Below are 12191 nucleotides of genomic sequence, written 5' to 3'. Positions count from 1 at the left end.
CCAGCCACGAATATCCAATATCCCCTCTTCCTCTCCTCCTTGCCTCTCCTTTCCTCTTCTCCATCTCCCTGTCTGTCTCTCTTAAAGCTATCATGAACTTCTTCAAAACAAATATAGTGAAAATGGTTCAGAAGCTCCTCAGAAAGGTAAATACTGTGTTATTCTATGACCTGGCAGTGATTCTTCTCCTAGGTATTTACCCAAGAGAACTGAAAACACGTGGCCATGCAAAAATCTGTACGTGAATGTCCACAGCAGTACTACTCACAATAGCCAAAAAGTGGAAACAATGCAAATGTTCATCACTGGGTGAGTGAATAAACAAAATGTGGTAAATCCATACAATGGAGTATTATTTGGCCATAAAAAGGAATGGAATACTTATATGCTACAATGTGGATAAACCTCAAAAACATTATGCTAAATGAAAGAAGCCAGTTACAAAAGACCATACGTTGTACAATTCCATTTATATGAAACGTCCAGAGGAGGAAATCTATAGAGGCAGAAGCAGATTAGTGGCTGCTTAGGGATGGAGTGGGCTTCCCAGGTGGCTCAGGGTAAAGAATCTGCCTGCTAAGCAGGAGACATGGGTTCGATCCCTGGGTTGGAAAGATCCTCTGGAGGAGGAAATGGCAACTTACTCCAAGATTCTTGCTTTAGAAATCCCACAGACAGAGCGCTACAACCAAGGGGTTGTAGAGTCCATGGGGTCTCAGAGTCGGATATGACTTACAGACTAAACAACAACAAGGGCTGGAGTGACTGCTCACAAGCCTGGGGTTTCTTTTAAAGGAGACGACACTGTGCTAAAGTTAGATTGTGGTAGTTCTTGCACAACCCTGTGAAATACTGAAAAAAGGAGCCATACACTTTAAGTGGGTGAATTACATGACATAGGAATCATAGCTCAATAAATGTGTTTTTAAAATGAATATACTACTTATATATACCTTGTAATGCAATATAATAAAGCTTACAGGATATTTTAGTGGATTACATTTTTACACAATTTTAGAGAAAATGGATGTGAAATTTTCTATTACCTCTTTCTTCCTTTTCTCACTGCGGGGAGATGTTCTCACAAAAGTGGGAAGTAATTGCCTAATGCCTTTCACCTCAAATATCAATTTCAAACAGAAGTAAATCGGATATTTTTATGATACACACCACAAGAAAAGAATATTGCTTCAGCCAAAACCAAGAATGATGGAACCTGAATATATTGAAGAATTTTGTTATTTTTAATATAACTTGAGAAAACAGAAATTTAAGTCAGCTATAGAAGTTTCCATATAGCCAAAGCTATGGCTTTTCCAGTATTCATGTATGGATGTGAGAGGTGGACCATAAAGAAGGCTGAGCGCTGAAGAACTGATGCTTTCGAACTGTGGGGCTGGAGAAGATTCTTGAGAATCCCTTGAACAGCAAGGAGATCAAACAAGGCAATCCTAAAGGAAATCAATCCTGAATATTCACAGGAAAGACTGACACTGAAGCTGAGGCTCCAAAACTTTGGCCACTTGATGAGAGGAGCCGACTCACTGGAGAAGAGCTGACTCATTGGAAAAGACCCTGATGCTGGGAAAGATTGAGGGCAGAAGGGAAAGGGGGCAACAGAGGATGAGATGAACATCACTGACTTAATGGATATGAATTTGCATAAACTCCGGGAGATAGTGAAGGACAGGGAAACCTGGCATGCTGCAGTCCATGGGCTGGCAAAGAGTCAGACACGACTTAGTGACTGAACAACAAGTTCAGTCAGTTCAGTTCAGTTCAGTCGCTCAGTCGTGTCTGACTCTTTGCGACCCCATGAATTGCAGCACACCAGGCCTCCCTGTCCATCACAAACTCCCGGAGTTTACTCAAACTCATGCCCATCGAGTCGGTGATGACATCCAGCCATCTCATCCTCTGTCGTCCCCTTCTCCTCCTGCCCCCAATCCCTCCCAGCATCAGGGTCTTTTCCAATGAGTCAACTCTTCACATCAGGTGGCCAAAGTATTGGAGTTTCAGCTTCAGCATCAGTCCCTCCAATGAACACCTAGGATTTATCTCCTTCAGGATGGACTGGTTGGATCTCCTTGCAGTCCAAGGGACTCTCAAGAGTCTTCTCCAACACCACAGTTCAAAAGCATCAATTTTTTGGTGCTCAGCTTTCTTCACAGCCCAACTCTCACATCCATACATGACCACTGGAAAAACCATAGTCTTGACCAGATAGACCTTTGTTAGCAAAGTAATGTCTCTGCTTTTTAATATGCTGTCTAGGTTGGTCATAACTTTCCTTCCAAGGAGTAAGTGTCTTTTAATTTCATGGCTGCAGTCACCATCTGCAGTGATTCTGGAGCCCAAAAAAATAAAGTCTGACCCTGTTTCCACCGTCTCCCCATCTATTTCCCATGAGGTGATGGGACCAGATGCCATGATCTTAGTTTTCTGAATGTTGAGCTTTAAGCCAACTTTTTCACTCTCCTCTTTCACTTTCCTCAAGAGGCTTTTTAGTTCCTCTTCCCTCTCTGCCATAAGGGTGGTGTCATCTGCATATCTGAGGTTATTGATATTTCTCCCGGCAATCTTGATTCCAGCTTGTGCTTCTTCCTGCCCAGCGTTTCTCATGATGTACTCTGCATATAAGTTAAATAAGCAGGGTGACAATATACAGCCTTGATGTACTCCATTTCCTATTTGGAACCAGTCTGTTGTTCCATGTCCAGTTCTAACTGTTGCTTTCTGACCTGCATATAGGTTTCTCAAGAGGCAGGTTAGGTGGTCTGGTATTCCCATCCCTTTAAGAATTTTCCACAGTTTATTGTGATCCACACAGTCGAAGGCTTTGGCGTAGTCAATAAAGCAGAAATAGATGTTTTTCTGGAACTCTCTTGCTTTTTCGATGATCCAACAGATATTGGCAATTTGATCTCTGGTTCCTCTGCCTTTTCTAAAACCAGCTTGAACAACTGGAAGTTCTCGGTTCACATATTGCTGAAGCCTGGCTTGGAGAATTTTGAGCATTACTTTACTAGCATGTGAGATGAGTGCAATTGTGCTCGAGTTTGAGCATTCTTTGGGATTGCCTTTTTTTAGGGATTGGAATGAAAACGGACCTTTTCCAGTCCTGTGGCCACTGGTGAATTTTCCAAATTTGCTGGCATATTGAGTGCAGCACTTTCACAGCATCATCTTTCAGGATTTGAAATAGCTCAGCTGGAATTCCATCACTGGCACTAGCTTTGTTCGTAGTGATGCTTTCGAAGGCGCACTTGACTTCACATTCCAGGACGTCTGGCTCTAGGTGAGTGATCACACCATCGTGATTATCTGACTCATGAAGATCTTTTTTGTACAGTTCTTCTGTGTATTCTTGCCACCTCTTCTTAATATCTTCTGCTTCTGTTAGGTCCATACCATTTCTGTTCTTTATTGAACCCATCTTTCTTGAAGAGATCTCTAGTCTTTCCCATTCTGTTGTTTTCCTCTATTTCTTTGCATTGATCGCTGAGGAAGGCTTTCTTATCTCTCCTGGCTATTCTTTGGAACTCTGCATTCAAATGGGAATATCTTTCCTTTTCTCCTTTGCTTTTCGCTTCTCTTCTTTTCACAGCTATTTGTAAGGCCTCCTCAGACAACCATTTTGCCTTTTTGCATTTCTTTTCCATGGGGATGGTCTTGATCCCTGTCTCCTGTACAATGTCACGAACCTCTGTCCATAGTTCATCAGGCACTCTGTCTATCAGATCTAGTCCCTTAAATCTATTTCTCACTTCCACTGTATAGTCATAAGGGATTTGATTTAGGTCATACAGAGTATAAACAGTAATAAAGGGCCAGCAGTCTTGATAAGATGGCGCTCACTGGAAACCTTACCCAGAGGAGTTACAACAAATCAATGGGATGGAAGTCAGGTTTCAGCAAGTTGAGAAGGCAATGGATGGGTAAGAATTGGAAGCATAGAAACAGAGAAGAGAAGGAAAATAAAAAGGATCACCATTAGGAAGAGTGACAAGACAGAAAAAGAAGAAGGGGGTTGTTTTCTTTTTTAATTTTTATTGGGGTATAGTTGCTTTACAATCTTGTGTTAGTTTCTGCTGTACAGTGAAGTGAATCAGCCATATGTATACATATTTCCCCTCTTCCTTGGATCCCCTTCCCATTTAGGTCCCCACAGAGCACTGAGCCAAGTTCCCTGTGCTATGCAGTAGGTTCTCATTAGTTATCTATTTTATATATAGTAGTGTGTATATATAATAATCCCAATTTCCCAGTTCATTCCACCACCTTCCTTTCCTCCCTTGGTATCCATACATTTGTTCTCTACATCTGTGTCTCTATTTCTGTTTTGCAAACAGGTTCATCTATACCATCTTCAGCGCTCATCTGGTTCCAAATTCCTGGATTTGTGGGACAAACTAACTACATAGTCTGAGGTAAAAAGAGGAGTGAGAAGTTGAGGAGATGGATGCAATCTTCCAGGCTAAGATGTGTCTTTAAAAGACAACTCTGTCAACAATGTAAAGCGTGGATAGAAGGAAGAAAGAGAAGGCAGAGAAACCAGTTTGGGTTATGGTTATAATTCATTCACAAAACGACAAGAGCATGAACTAAAGCAGCAGCAGTTGCACTGGAGGACAGAACAGACTGAGGATGTCTTAACCCCTTCTCCACTGGGAGAGCTTTGACTCTGAGAAATAAGGAGATGAAAATCTGTCAACAGACATTGCTTGGTAGTATTGATTGAGCCATGTTAGGCTATCAATTCCTAACATTTCTTCCTTGTGTTGTAAGACATGGCTATTTATCTTCAGTCTTCGATCCTGGATGAGATGATCCTTCTCAAGAAAAGAAAATCTAAGAGATAAATGACGGCCTCCAAGTGGCCGCACAGCAAGAACCACTGTAGTGTTACTATTGAGGTCAAAATACCTAACTCAGTTCCACACAGGAATCACAGCCCCTGTAGCAACTACAGCCTCAGCCACACTTATGACACTGCTTATATTCTGCTATATTGGTTTTTTTTTTTTTTAACCAATTACTCTGAGTGAACCTGAGTCTCTATGTTGAACATATAGTATAAGTACAATGAAGATAGTTGGCTTTGACAGTCTTTTGCTTTGGTTACCCTGCCTCTATCATGAGGTCAAATGTTATTTACTAATTTCTCCTACCTAGGGGGCACCTGTTGGGAATTAGATTCAGTAGCCAGAGTGCAGCATCTTGGGGAGACAACAATAGGATGATGTCATTCTCTTGGGAACACCATGTCAGGCTGCGTTGGTGCTTCAGAGCACAGGTGTTTAATTCATTAACCACTCTTCAGATGGGTGACTGGGGAGATACCTGAAATTAATAGATCCACTACCTGTAACCACTGAGGGCAGAGACTGACAAACTGAGGAAAGCAGGTCATTAACAAAGGTGAGTTCTGTGACCCCTTCATTCCTCATGACATCTCACAGAGGCTATGAAATTATCTTCCTTAGAGTCTTTATGATTGCTCTTTAGTGATGGGAAGATGGGCTTGGTGACCACCAGAGACTCTGATGTTCCTCCACCAGATATTGACCATGAGTCTCTGTCCCCCTTCTGGGTGACTTCAACTGGGACAAGTTGGTCACCTTATGAGATTCTGCCTTCTAAACCTTGTAATTTGCTCATTTGGGGTGACTTTAAGCAAATATTAATTTCTTCATGTACCAGAGTTGCATCCTGTTGAAGCCAGTGAGCTTGACATGCTATTGGGCCCATTACTTTATACTTTGGAGTCCAAATATTTATAAGAAACAAAGTTGATTATATCATGTCTTTGATACGTGCCATCATTATCACCTCTTGTATTTCTCACTGCATTTCCTTCCAAAGGTTATTCACAGCTATGGTCTCCTTTTATCTTAACAACACTCCTTTTATCTCCATTTATCTTAAAGAGAAAAGGTAGGTCAAACAAAGTGTGTTAGTTGCTCAGTCGTGTCCCACTCTTTGCGACCCTGTGGACTGTAGCTCTCCAGGCTCCTCTGTCCATGGAATTTTCCAGGCAAGAATACTGGAGTGGATTGCCATTTCCTCCAAAGAGACACAGAAGTTATCCTGATCCCCATTCAACACATACACAAACAGAATCCCAGGAAGAAGTGACTTTCCTGAGGTCCCCCCACCCCGTGAGTAAGCAGGTGATACTGGCCTCTGAGTTACTGCCCAGCAACTTAGAGTCCTCACATTGGAATAACACTAAATGCTGATGATATGCAGTCCCATAGTGTCTTTGTACCCTACTCTGGCTCTGGTCTCTCTTAGGGAGCAGATGCAGTGTTTCACAATCACAAAATGGGGTCTTTCTTTAAGAGAACACTGATGAGACTTTAAAGGTGGAGTAATTGGGCTGATAAGATAATGAGCCCTAAAGTGGATAATAATATTGAGCTCTAGAAGGGATAATAGTATTGATCTGCCTATCAGGCCTGTTGGGAGGATTAGCTCACTGGCAATTGGGAAGAACTTTGCAATGAAGGAACATAAATGATAGCACATTTGGGAGTCCCCTTGTTCCCTTTGGAATAACTCTCCCTGGAGTGATTTAAGCAGTCATAGGATGCTATGACAACCTAGGCCTGCCTAATGGAAACCATCATTTCTATATTCCTCCTTCAATTCCATATTCCTTACCTCAACCATCAGAAGGGGGACTTGTCTTCTTTAAAAATGAAGTATAGTGAGAAAGCTTTGACTTTTAGGCTTCTGGTGAGAAGAACAGTCCTGGGGGAAATGCTGGGTGTTTTTAAGAATTCTATCTAGAGACACTCTTGTCAGTGGTCTTCGAAGTCATGGGTGGAAGAATGACCCTTAGACGAGCAATCAGAGATGACTATGAAGGGCTCTGCCAACTGGGGGCTCAAGAGAGGTTGATACAAGGCTGTGGGTTTGTGATTCTTTTCTGTCATCAGGGAAATATTAGCTCTCTCTCACACACTTCCATAGTCAGTTCATGTGGAAAAGCTACTCTGTTGTTTTCACAATGTCATTATTATAGTACTACTGGTTTCAGAGTAGGTGTTCAATAAATGCTGATTGATGGATGGTCTGGTGTTTGTACATGTATCATTGCTTCCCCACAAGCAAGTTTTTCCAATTTTGGCAAATACTTTGCACTGAGCCATATTCCCTCTGTCCTAAACCCCTTGTGAAAAATACACGAATGAATGTAGTGGTTAGCTCAGGGTCAAAGCTCAAAAATGGCTGAACCAAGATGGCCCCAGAGCTTCCAACCCCAAGCCTAGATAGAGGTCCTTCCAGTCTGCAGCCTGGCCAGCCATAGCCAGGCTGAAATCCAATCACATGCCTTCCATAGGACTGTAATGGAAAAACCACTCCTGGGCTTCTCCTTCACTCTCATGCTACTACCATGGTCACAACACTCCTGATACCAGCTGTTGGTGGGTGGGTTCCTCACACAAAACAACGCTCTGTGACACTAACTGGAGTATCCTACTATTCGATTCAGTTCTAATACTGACTGGAGTTAGTGTAGATCCACAAGACTGCCCCTACTTCAGATACCAAGTGCAGTTATAAGAGGTAGGCCCCCAGGTTACCCACAGCTTCTATCTGACTTGGCTACAAATCAGAAGTTCCCATGACCCACCCCCACCCAGGATTTGATTATTTGCCAGAACAGCTAACAGAATTCAGGGAAATAGTTACTTACTGTACTGCTTTATTATATAATACAGGGTATGATACAGTATACAGGCAAATAGCCAGATGAAAAGATAGACAGGGCAAGGCTGGGGGTGGGGTTGTCCTAAGTGCATGAGAGTCTGTCCCTCTGGGTTGGGGTGCATTACCCTCCCAGAATATAAATGTGAACCATTCTGGAAGTTCTCTAGAGCCCATACTGTTGGAATTTTTATGCAAGCTTCACATAAGTACAATAAATTACTAACTTGATTTCTAGCCCCTTTCCTCTTCCCTTTTCAAGAGGGTGGGGAGGTGGGAGGAGACGCACTGAAAGTCCCAAGCTTTGAAACATAGCTCTGTCTTTCTGGTGACTAGCCCTATGCAGGAGCCCACCAGGAGTCACCTCATTAAAACAAAAGACAGTCTTATCACCCTGTAAATTCCAAAGGATTCAGAAGCTCAGTTTCAGACGCTCCTATCACTCAGGATATGACAAGGGTTTTAGAAGCTCTACATCAGGAACTAGGGTCAGAGACTAAATGTCAGAACAAAAGATTCTCCTAGCACCTCTGTTTAGAAGGGTTTTAGGTGCTCTGTGCCAGGAACTGGGGACAGAGACCAATATATACATATTTCTTATTATTTCCCTGTGCTTGTTTTTATTTTCTCTGTGTTCTAACCAACTGAGCTAAGTAAGCCCTTAACAATGGTGAACCACTCCAGGGAGGCCAGCATGCTAGGAGTCCAGCCTCCCCAGTGTCTGATGGACACCTGCATGCCTCCTTTTACACAGAAAAGTGAAGTTCACTTTTGCATTCCAGTTTCTTGCATAGCCCTCCCAGCTTTTCAATTTCTACCTTCTCAAAGGCACTTTAAAAAAAAGATTTAAAATTGCTTAGAAATTGAAGCAAGATTGCCTAGTTATTGATTCAAATTTTGGAAGGTCTGACTCAGAGCTGTCTCTCTTATTCCTGCCACCAATTCTGATGGCTGAAGAGAGATTCAAAGGATTTGGGATGTAATCAAATAACCCAAGAATCCCCATCTCCTCCCTGTGCAGGGGAATTTAATATTTCCATCCTACCTGAGGTTTCACTGCTAGGATGTTAACTGGAATTTCAGTTTTTCTCTCTCCATTCTGGGATTTTGCTTAAGCTAGTATTTTTGGTTCCTTGCTCCTGTATCTTGACAGTGGACAACAAACAACCTCTAAATATTCACAGAATGGCAAAAACTGGGTTTAGTTGGCATTTTGGCAGATAAACACAGTAACAGTGGCCTCAGAAGCCCTGCTATTGGGGATGTGATAGGGAATGTGCTGTGGCAAAGAAATCCTATACTCTGTCATCCTCTGCATAGAGAAAGAATCTGTGTCTATTGCATCTTATAAGAAAAAAGAGATATCAAGAGACAATAAGATAATAGTAATGAGTCAGTTTGTGTATTAAAAGGTTTGAGACATAATCATACAGATCTGAATCTACTTATTTTCTAGGCTTACTTTAGCAAATTTTCTTTGCTTGGTTTCTATGGAAACTGAAAACTGCACATGAGCCAGAGACACTCAATAGTCTTCCTTGGCAGGCATGTACATTTCAGATTTCTCTGCTTTAAGTGATAACCTACTGTAAATACTAAGAGTAAAATAATAATAATCTATACACTGTACTCTCAGAATCATCACTGAGGTCAATGTTTTGTTGAGCCCTTGCTGAGTTCCAGGGCATACACTAAACAATTGTAGACCTTAACTCACTTCCCAATAGACCTGTGGGTTTGGTGTATGTAACTGTCAGTCCAGCCAGTAGAAGGCAAACCACTCCAGGTATTTCCAATGGAAGGGACTGAATACAACGAGTTAGTCATGCATGTGATAGAATTCCTGAGAGGCCAAACTGGGGGCTGTGAGGCAGCTCATAGAGCAGTGAAAATAGGAAGGAAGCTGCACCAGTTCTGAGGCTAGAGAGACAACAGGAGGAGGTAGTGTTTCCAGTGCCTAAATGTTGAGATCAGCTGTTAGGAATGAGAAATATCATGAGGACTGCATACAGGAGTTGAGACCATGGAGGCAGGGGTTGCCTGGTGGGCCCTGGAACCACGGAGGAGACACAAGTACCTACTACCAGCACGTCACAGGAAGCAGAGAGGGAAAGAGAGAGAACACCCTGTCTTTTCTCTTCTTCTTGCCCTCATTTCTAAGCAATCTTCTGTCAAGACCTCCTACTGACTGAACCTGCACAGAAGCCAGAGGGCAAGAGATCTGGGAAATAAGTTCCTCTGTGATGCAGAAGAGAGCAGAGGACCTGTGGGGGTGCATCTGAGAACAAATTAGCAGTTGGTTAGCAGATTATCTGGAGAAGGAAATGGCAACCTGCTCCAGTATTCTTGCCTGGAAAATTTTGTGGACAGAAATATTCTGCAGTTCAAGGAGGGCTGCAGTTCAAGAGGTCGCAAAGAGTAGGACGCAACTGAGCGACTGAGCACCAGCAAAGTATTACTATACCCATTCCATGGATAAGAAAACTGAGTCACAGGCAATTTTCTTAAGACAAATGCTAGTCAGTTAAATGAGTCATTATCTGGTTAGGAGTATGTGCTCTCAACAACTTGATGATTTCCTCTCTGTAGAGAGGAAAATGACTTCCCCATGCTCATGAGAATTCTGTTTCACTTGCCCTTCACCTCAGTAGACCCAGTGGATTATGAGAACTTTAAGCTGTGGTGGTCTATCCATCTGAAATTTGCCCATTTGGGGGGTCCTGGATATTTATTTGGTATGTGCTTGTTCCTGATGTTTCAGTCTGACCATATATCATCATCTATACCTTTAGTCATAAAAATGTGAAAAGGGCCATTCACTCCTTAGTGACACAGACTTAAGAGTTAGAGGAAGATGGGACTGGAGAGAAATCTCACCTTTCTCATATTTTCTAGAGAACTGGGCTATGACTCCAGCTGGGTGATGGGTCACAATGAGGCAATGGGGGAAAACGGACAGAAATTCCCAGTTCCTACTTTCTCCCGTCATGTGTGAGCATTTGCCATTGCTAAACCTGTAAGAAAAATTTATCAGCTTTGTCAAAAATTTCTATCAACTCATCTTGTTTCTGAACTAAGGGAAGAAGACCATTTAGCTGAAAGACACCTTGGAAAACCTTGGAGAAAACTATTTCATTTAATAACAAGGGTAGACTCCTCTCAAACGCATTCATGTTTTAAGACAGTTTACTTTAAAAACCAATAAACCTTCTAATATAAGAATTTGCAGTGACTGGTTATGGAGGAGAACATTTTTTGATAAATCATTCTACTGTTTTTCTTTAAATTTATGCTCTATGTGCAGAAACCTCTGTATTTGGAAAGCATTTTGGGCCTTTGTGGGGATTTCAATAAGGTAATACACACAAGAGCTCCTGGCCTACAACAGGCTGTTAAATGATTGTATTCATTACAGTCATTGTCATCATCATCATCACCATCATCATGACTATGCCTGATTTTCAAAAATGTGTACAGAAAGACTAGCATAGTCAGGAAGCTTTCTGCAGGAGAAGGGCCTTCTGCTAGGTCTTAAAGGCACTCCTTTCACTTTTAACATCTAAAAGTGTCTAGTCTTTTCAGGCAAAGACATATAATAACCCATTTCCAGGACCTGAAAATCCAGATGATGGCAGAGAATATATGGCAAGTTCATATTCACTACAATTTCAGTCTGGACCAAAGGAAGAGGGTTTGATTATTCGAGTTATTTTAAAACTGCTCTAATTATATTTTGTTGAAACTCTAAGAGTAACAGAGGTTTAAAAAAAGTAAAAACAACAAAGAACCTCAAAACTCTGTTTTTCCAGGATGATTTGGTTTCAAGAGAAGTTGGTAAAGTGATCTGATCTACCTGCATGGAGTTATCCTACAGAGAATAGCTTTCTGGAGAGACATACACACACAGAAATAGGCTGAATCTTTCTTTCCTCCCAAGAACCAGATAAAAAAAGTTACCTTCCTCATATCATGGGAAGCGGACCCATCTCAGCCCATGTTATTGGTGCCAAGAAATGGTATCAAAGGGAGGAAAGCCATGCTTCCACCTTCCCATGGAAAATTCCAGCTGAAGGGGAGGGGCAAAAGGCGGGGTTTTGCCCAGGAGAGCAGGCACACTGCTAAGCCCCTCCTTCAGCAGCCTTACTGCCCTCACTCACACCTGGCCAAGCACCACTGCAGAGGCGACGCCAGCCCTGGTGTGGAAGGAACACTTTGGAGGGTGGTGACAAGGCGCTCAGGTTCTCAGAGCAACAAAGCTCCCTCCATCTTCGTAGGCCTGAAACCATTCAAACTCCCTTACCCAGCCCCCAGGGTGGAGGGGGGCAGATTCCTCATACTTTTAGGATATTGATATGTAAAGCTCTCCTCCAGGCATTAACCCTCAGGCTGCAAGTGGACTATCTGCTGACCTAAGAGCAGGGCCACAAGAGGATGGGCATCGTGAGCAGCTTGTCTGGACCTCTCCACAGTGCTGT

Source organism: Dama dama, chromosome 4 (genome assembly GCF_033118175.1).
Source record: "Dama dama isolate Ldn47 chromosome 4, ASM3311817v1, whole genome shotgun sequence".
NCBI classification, from domain to species: domain Eukaryota; kingdom Metazoa; phylum Chordata; class Mammalia; order Artiodactyla; family Cervidae; genus Dama; species Dama dama.
Note: the sequence above shows the minus strand (reverse complement) of the source record.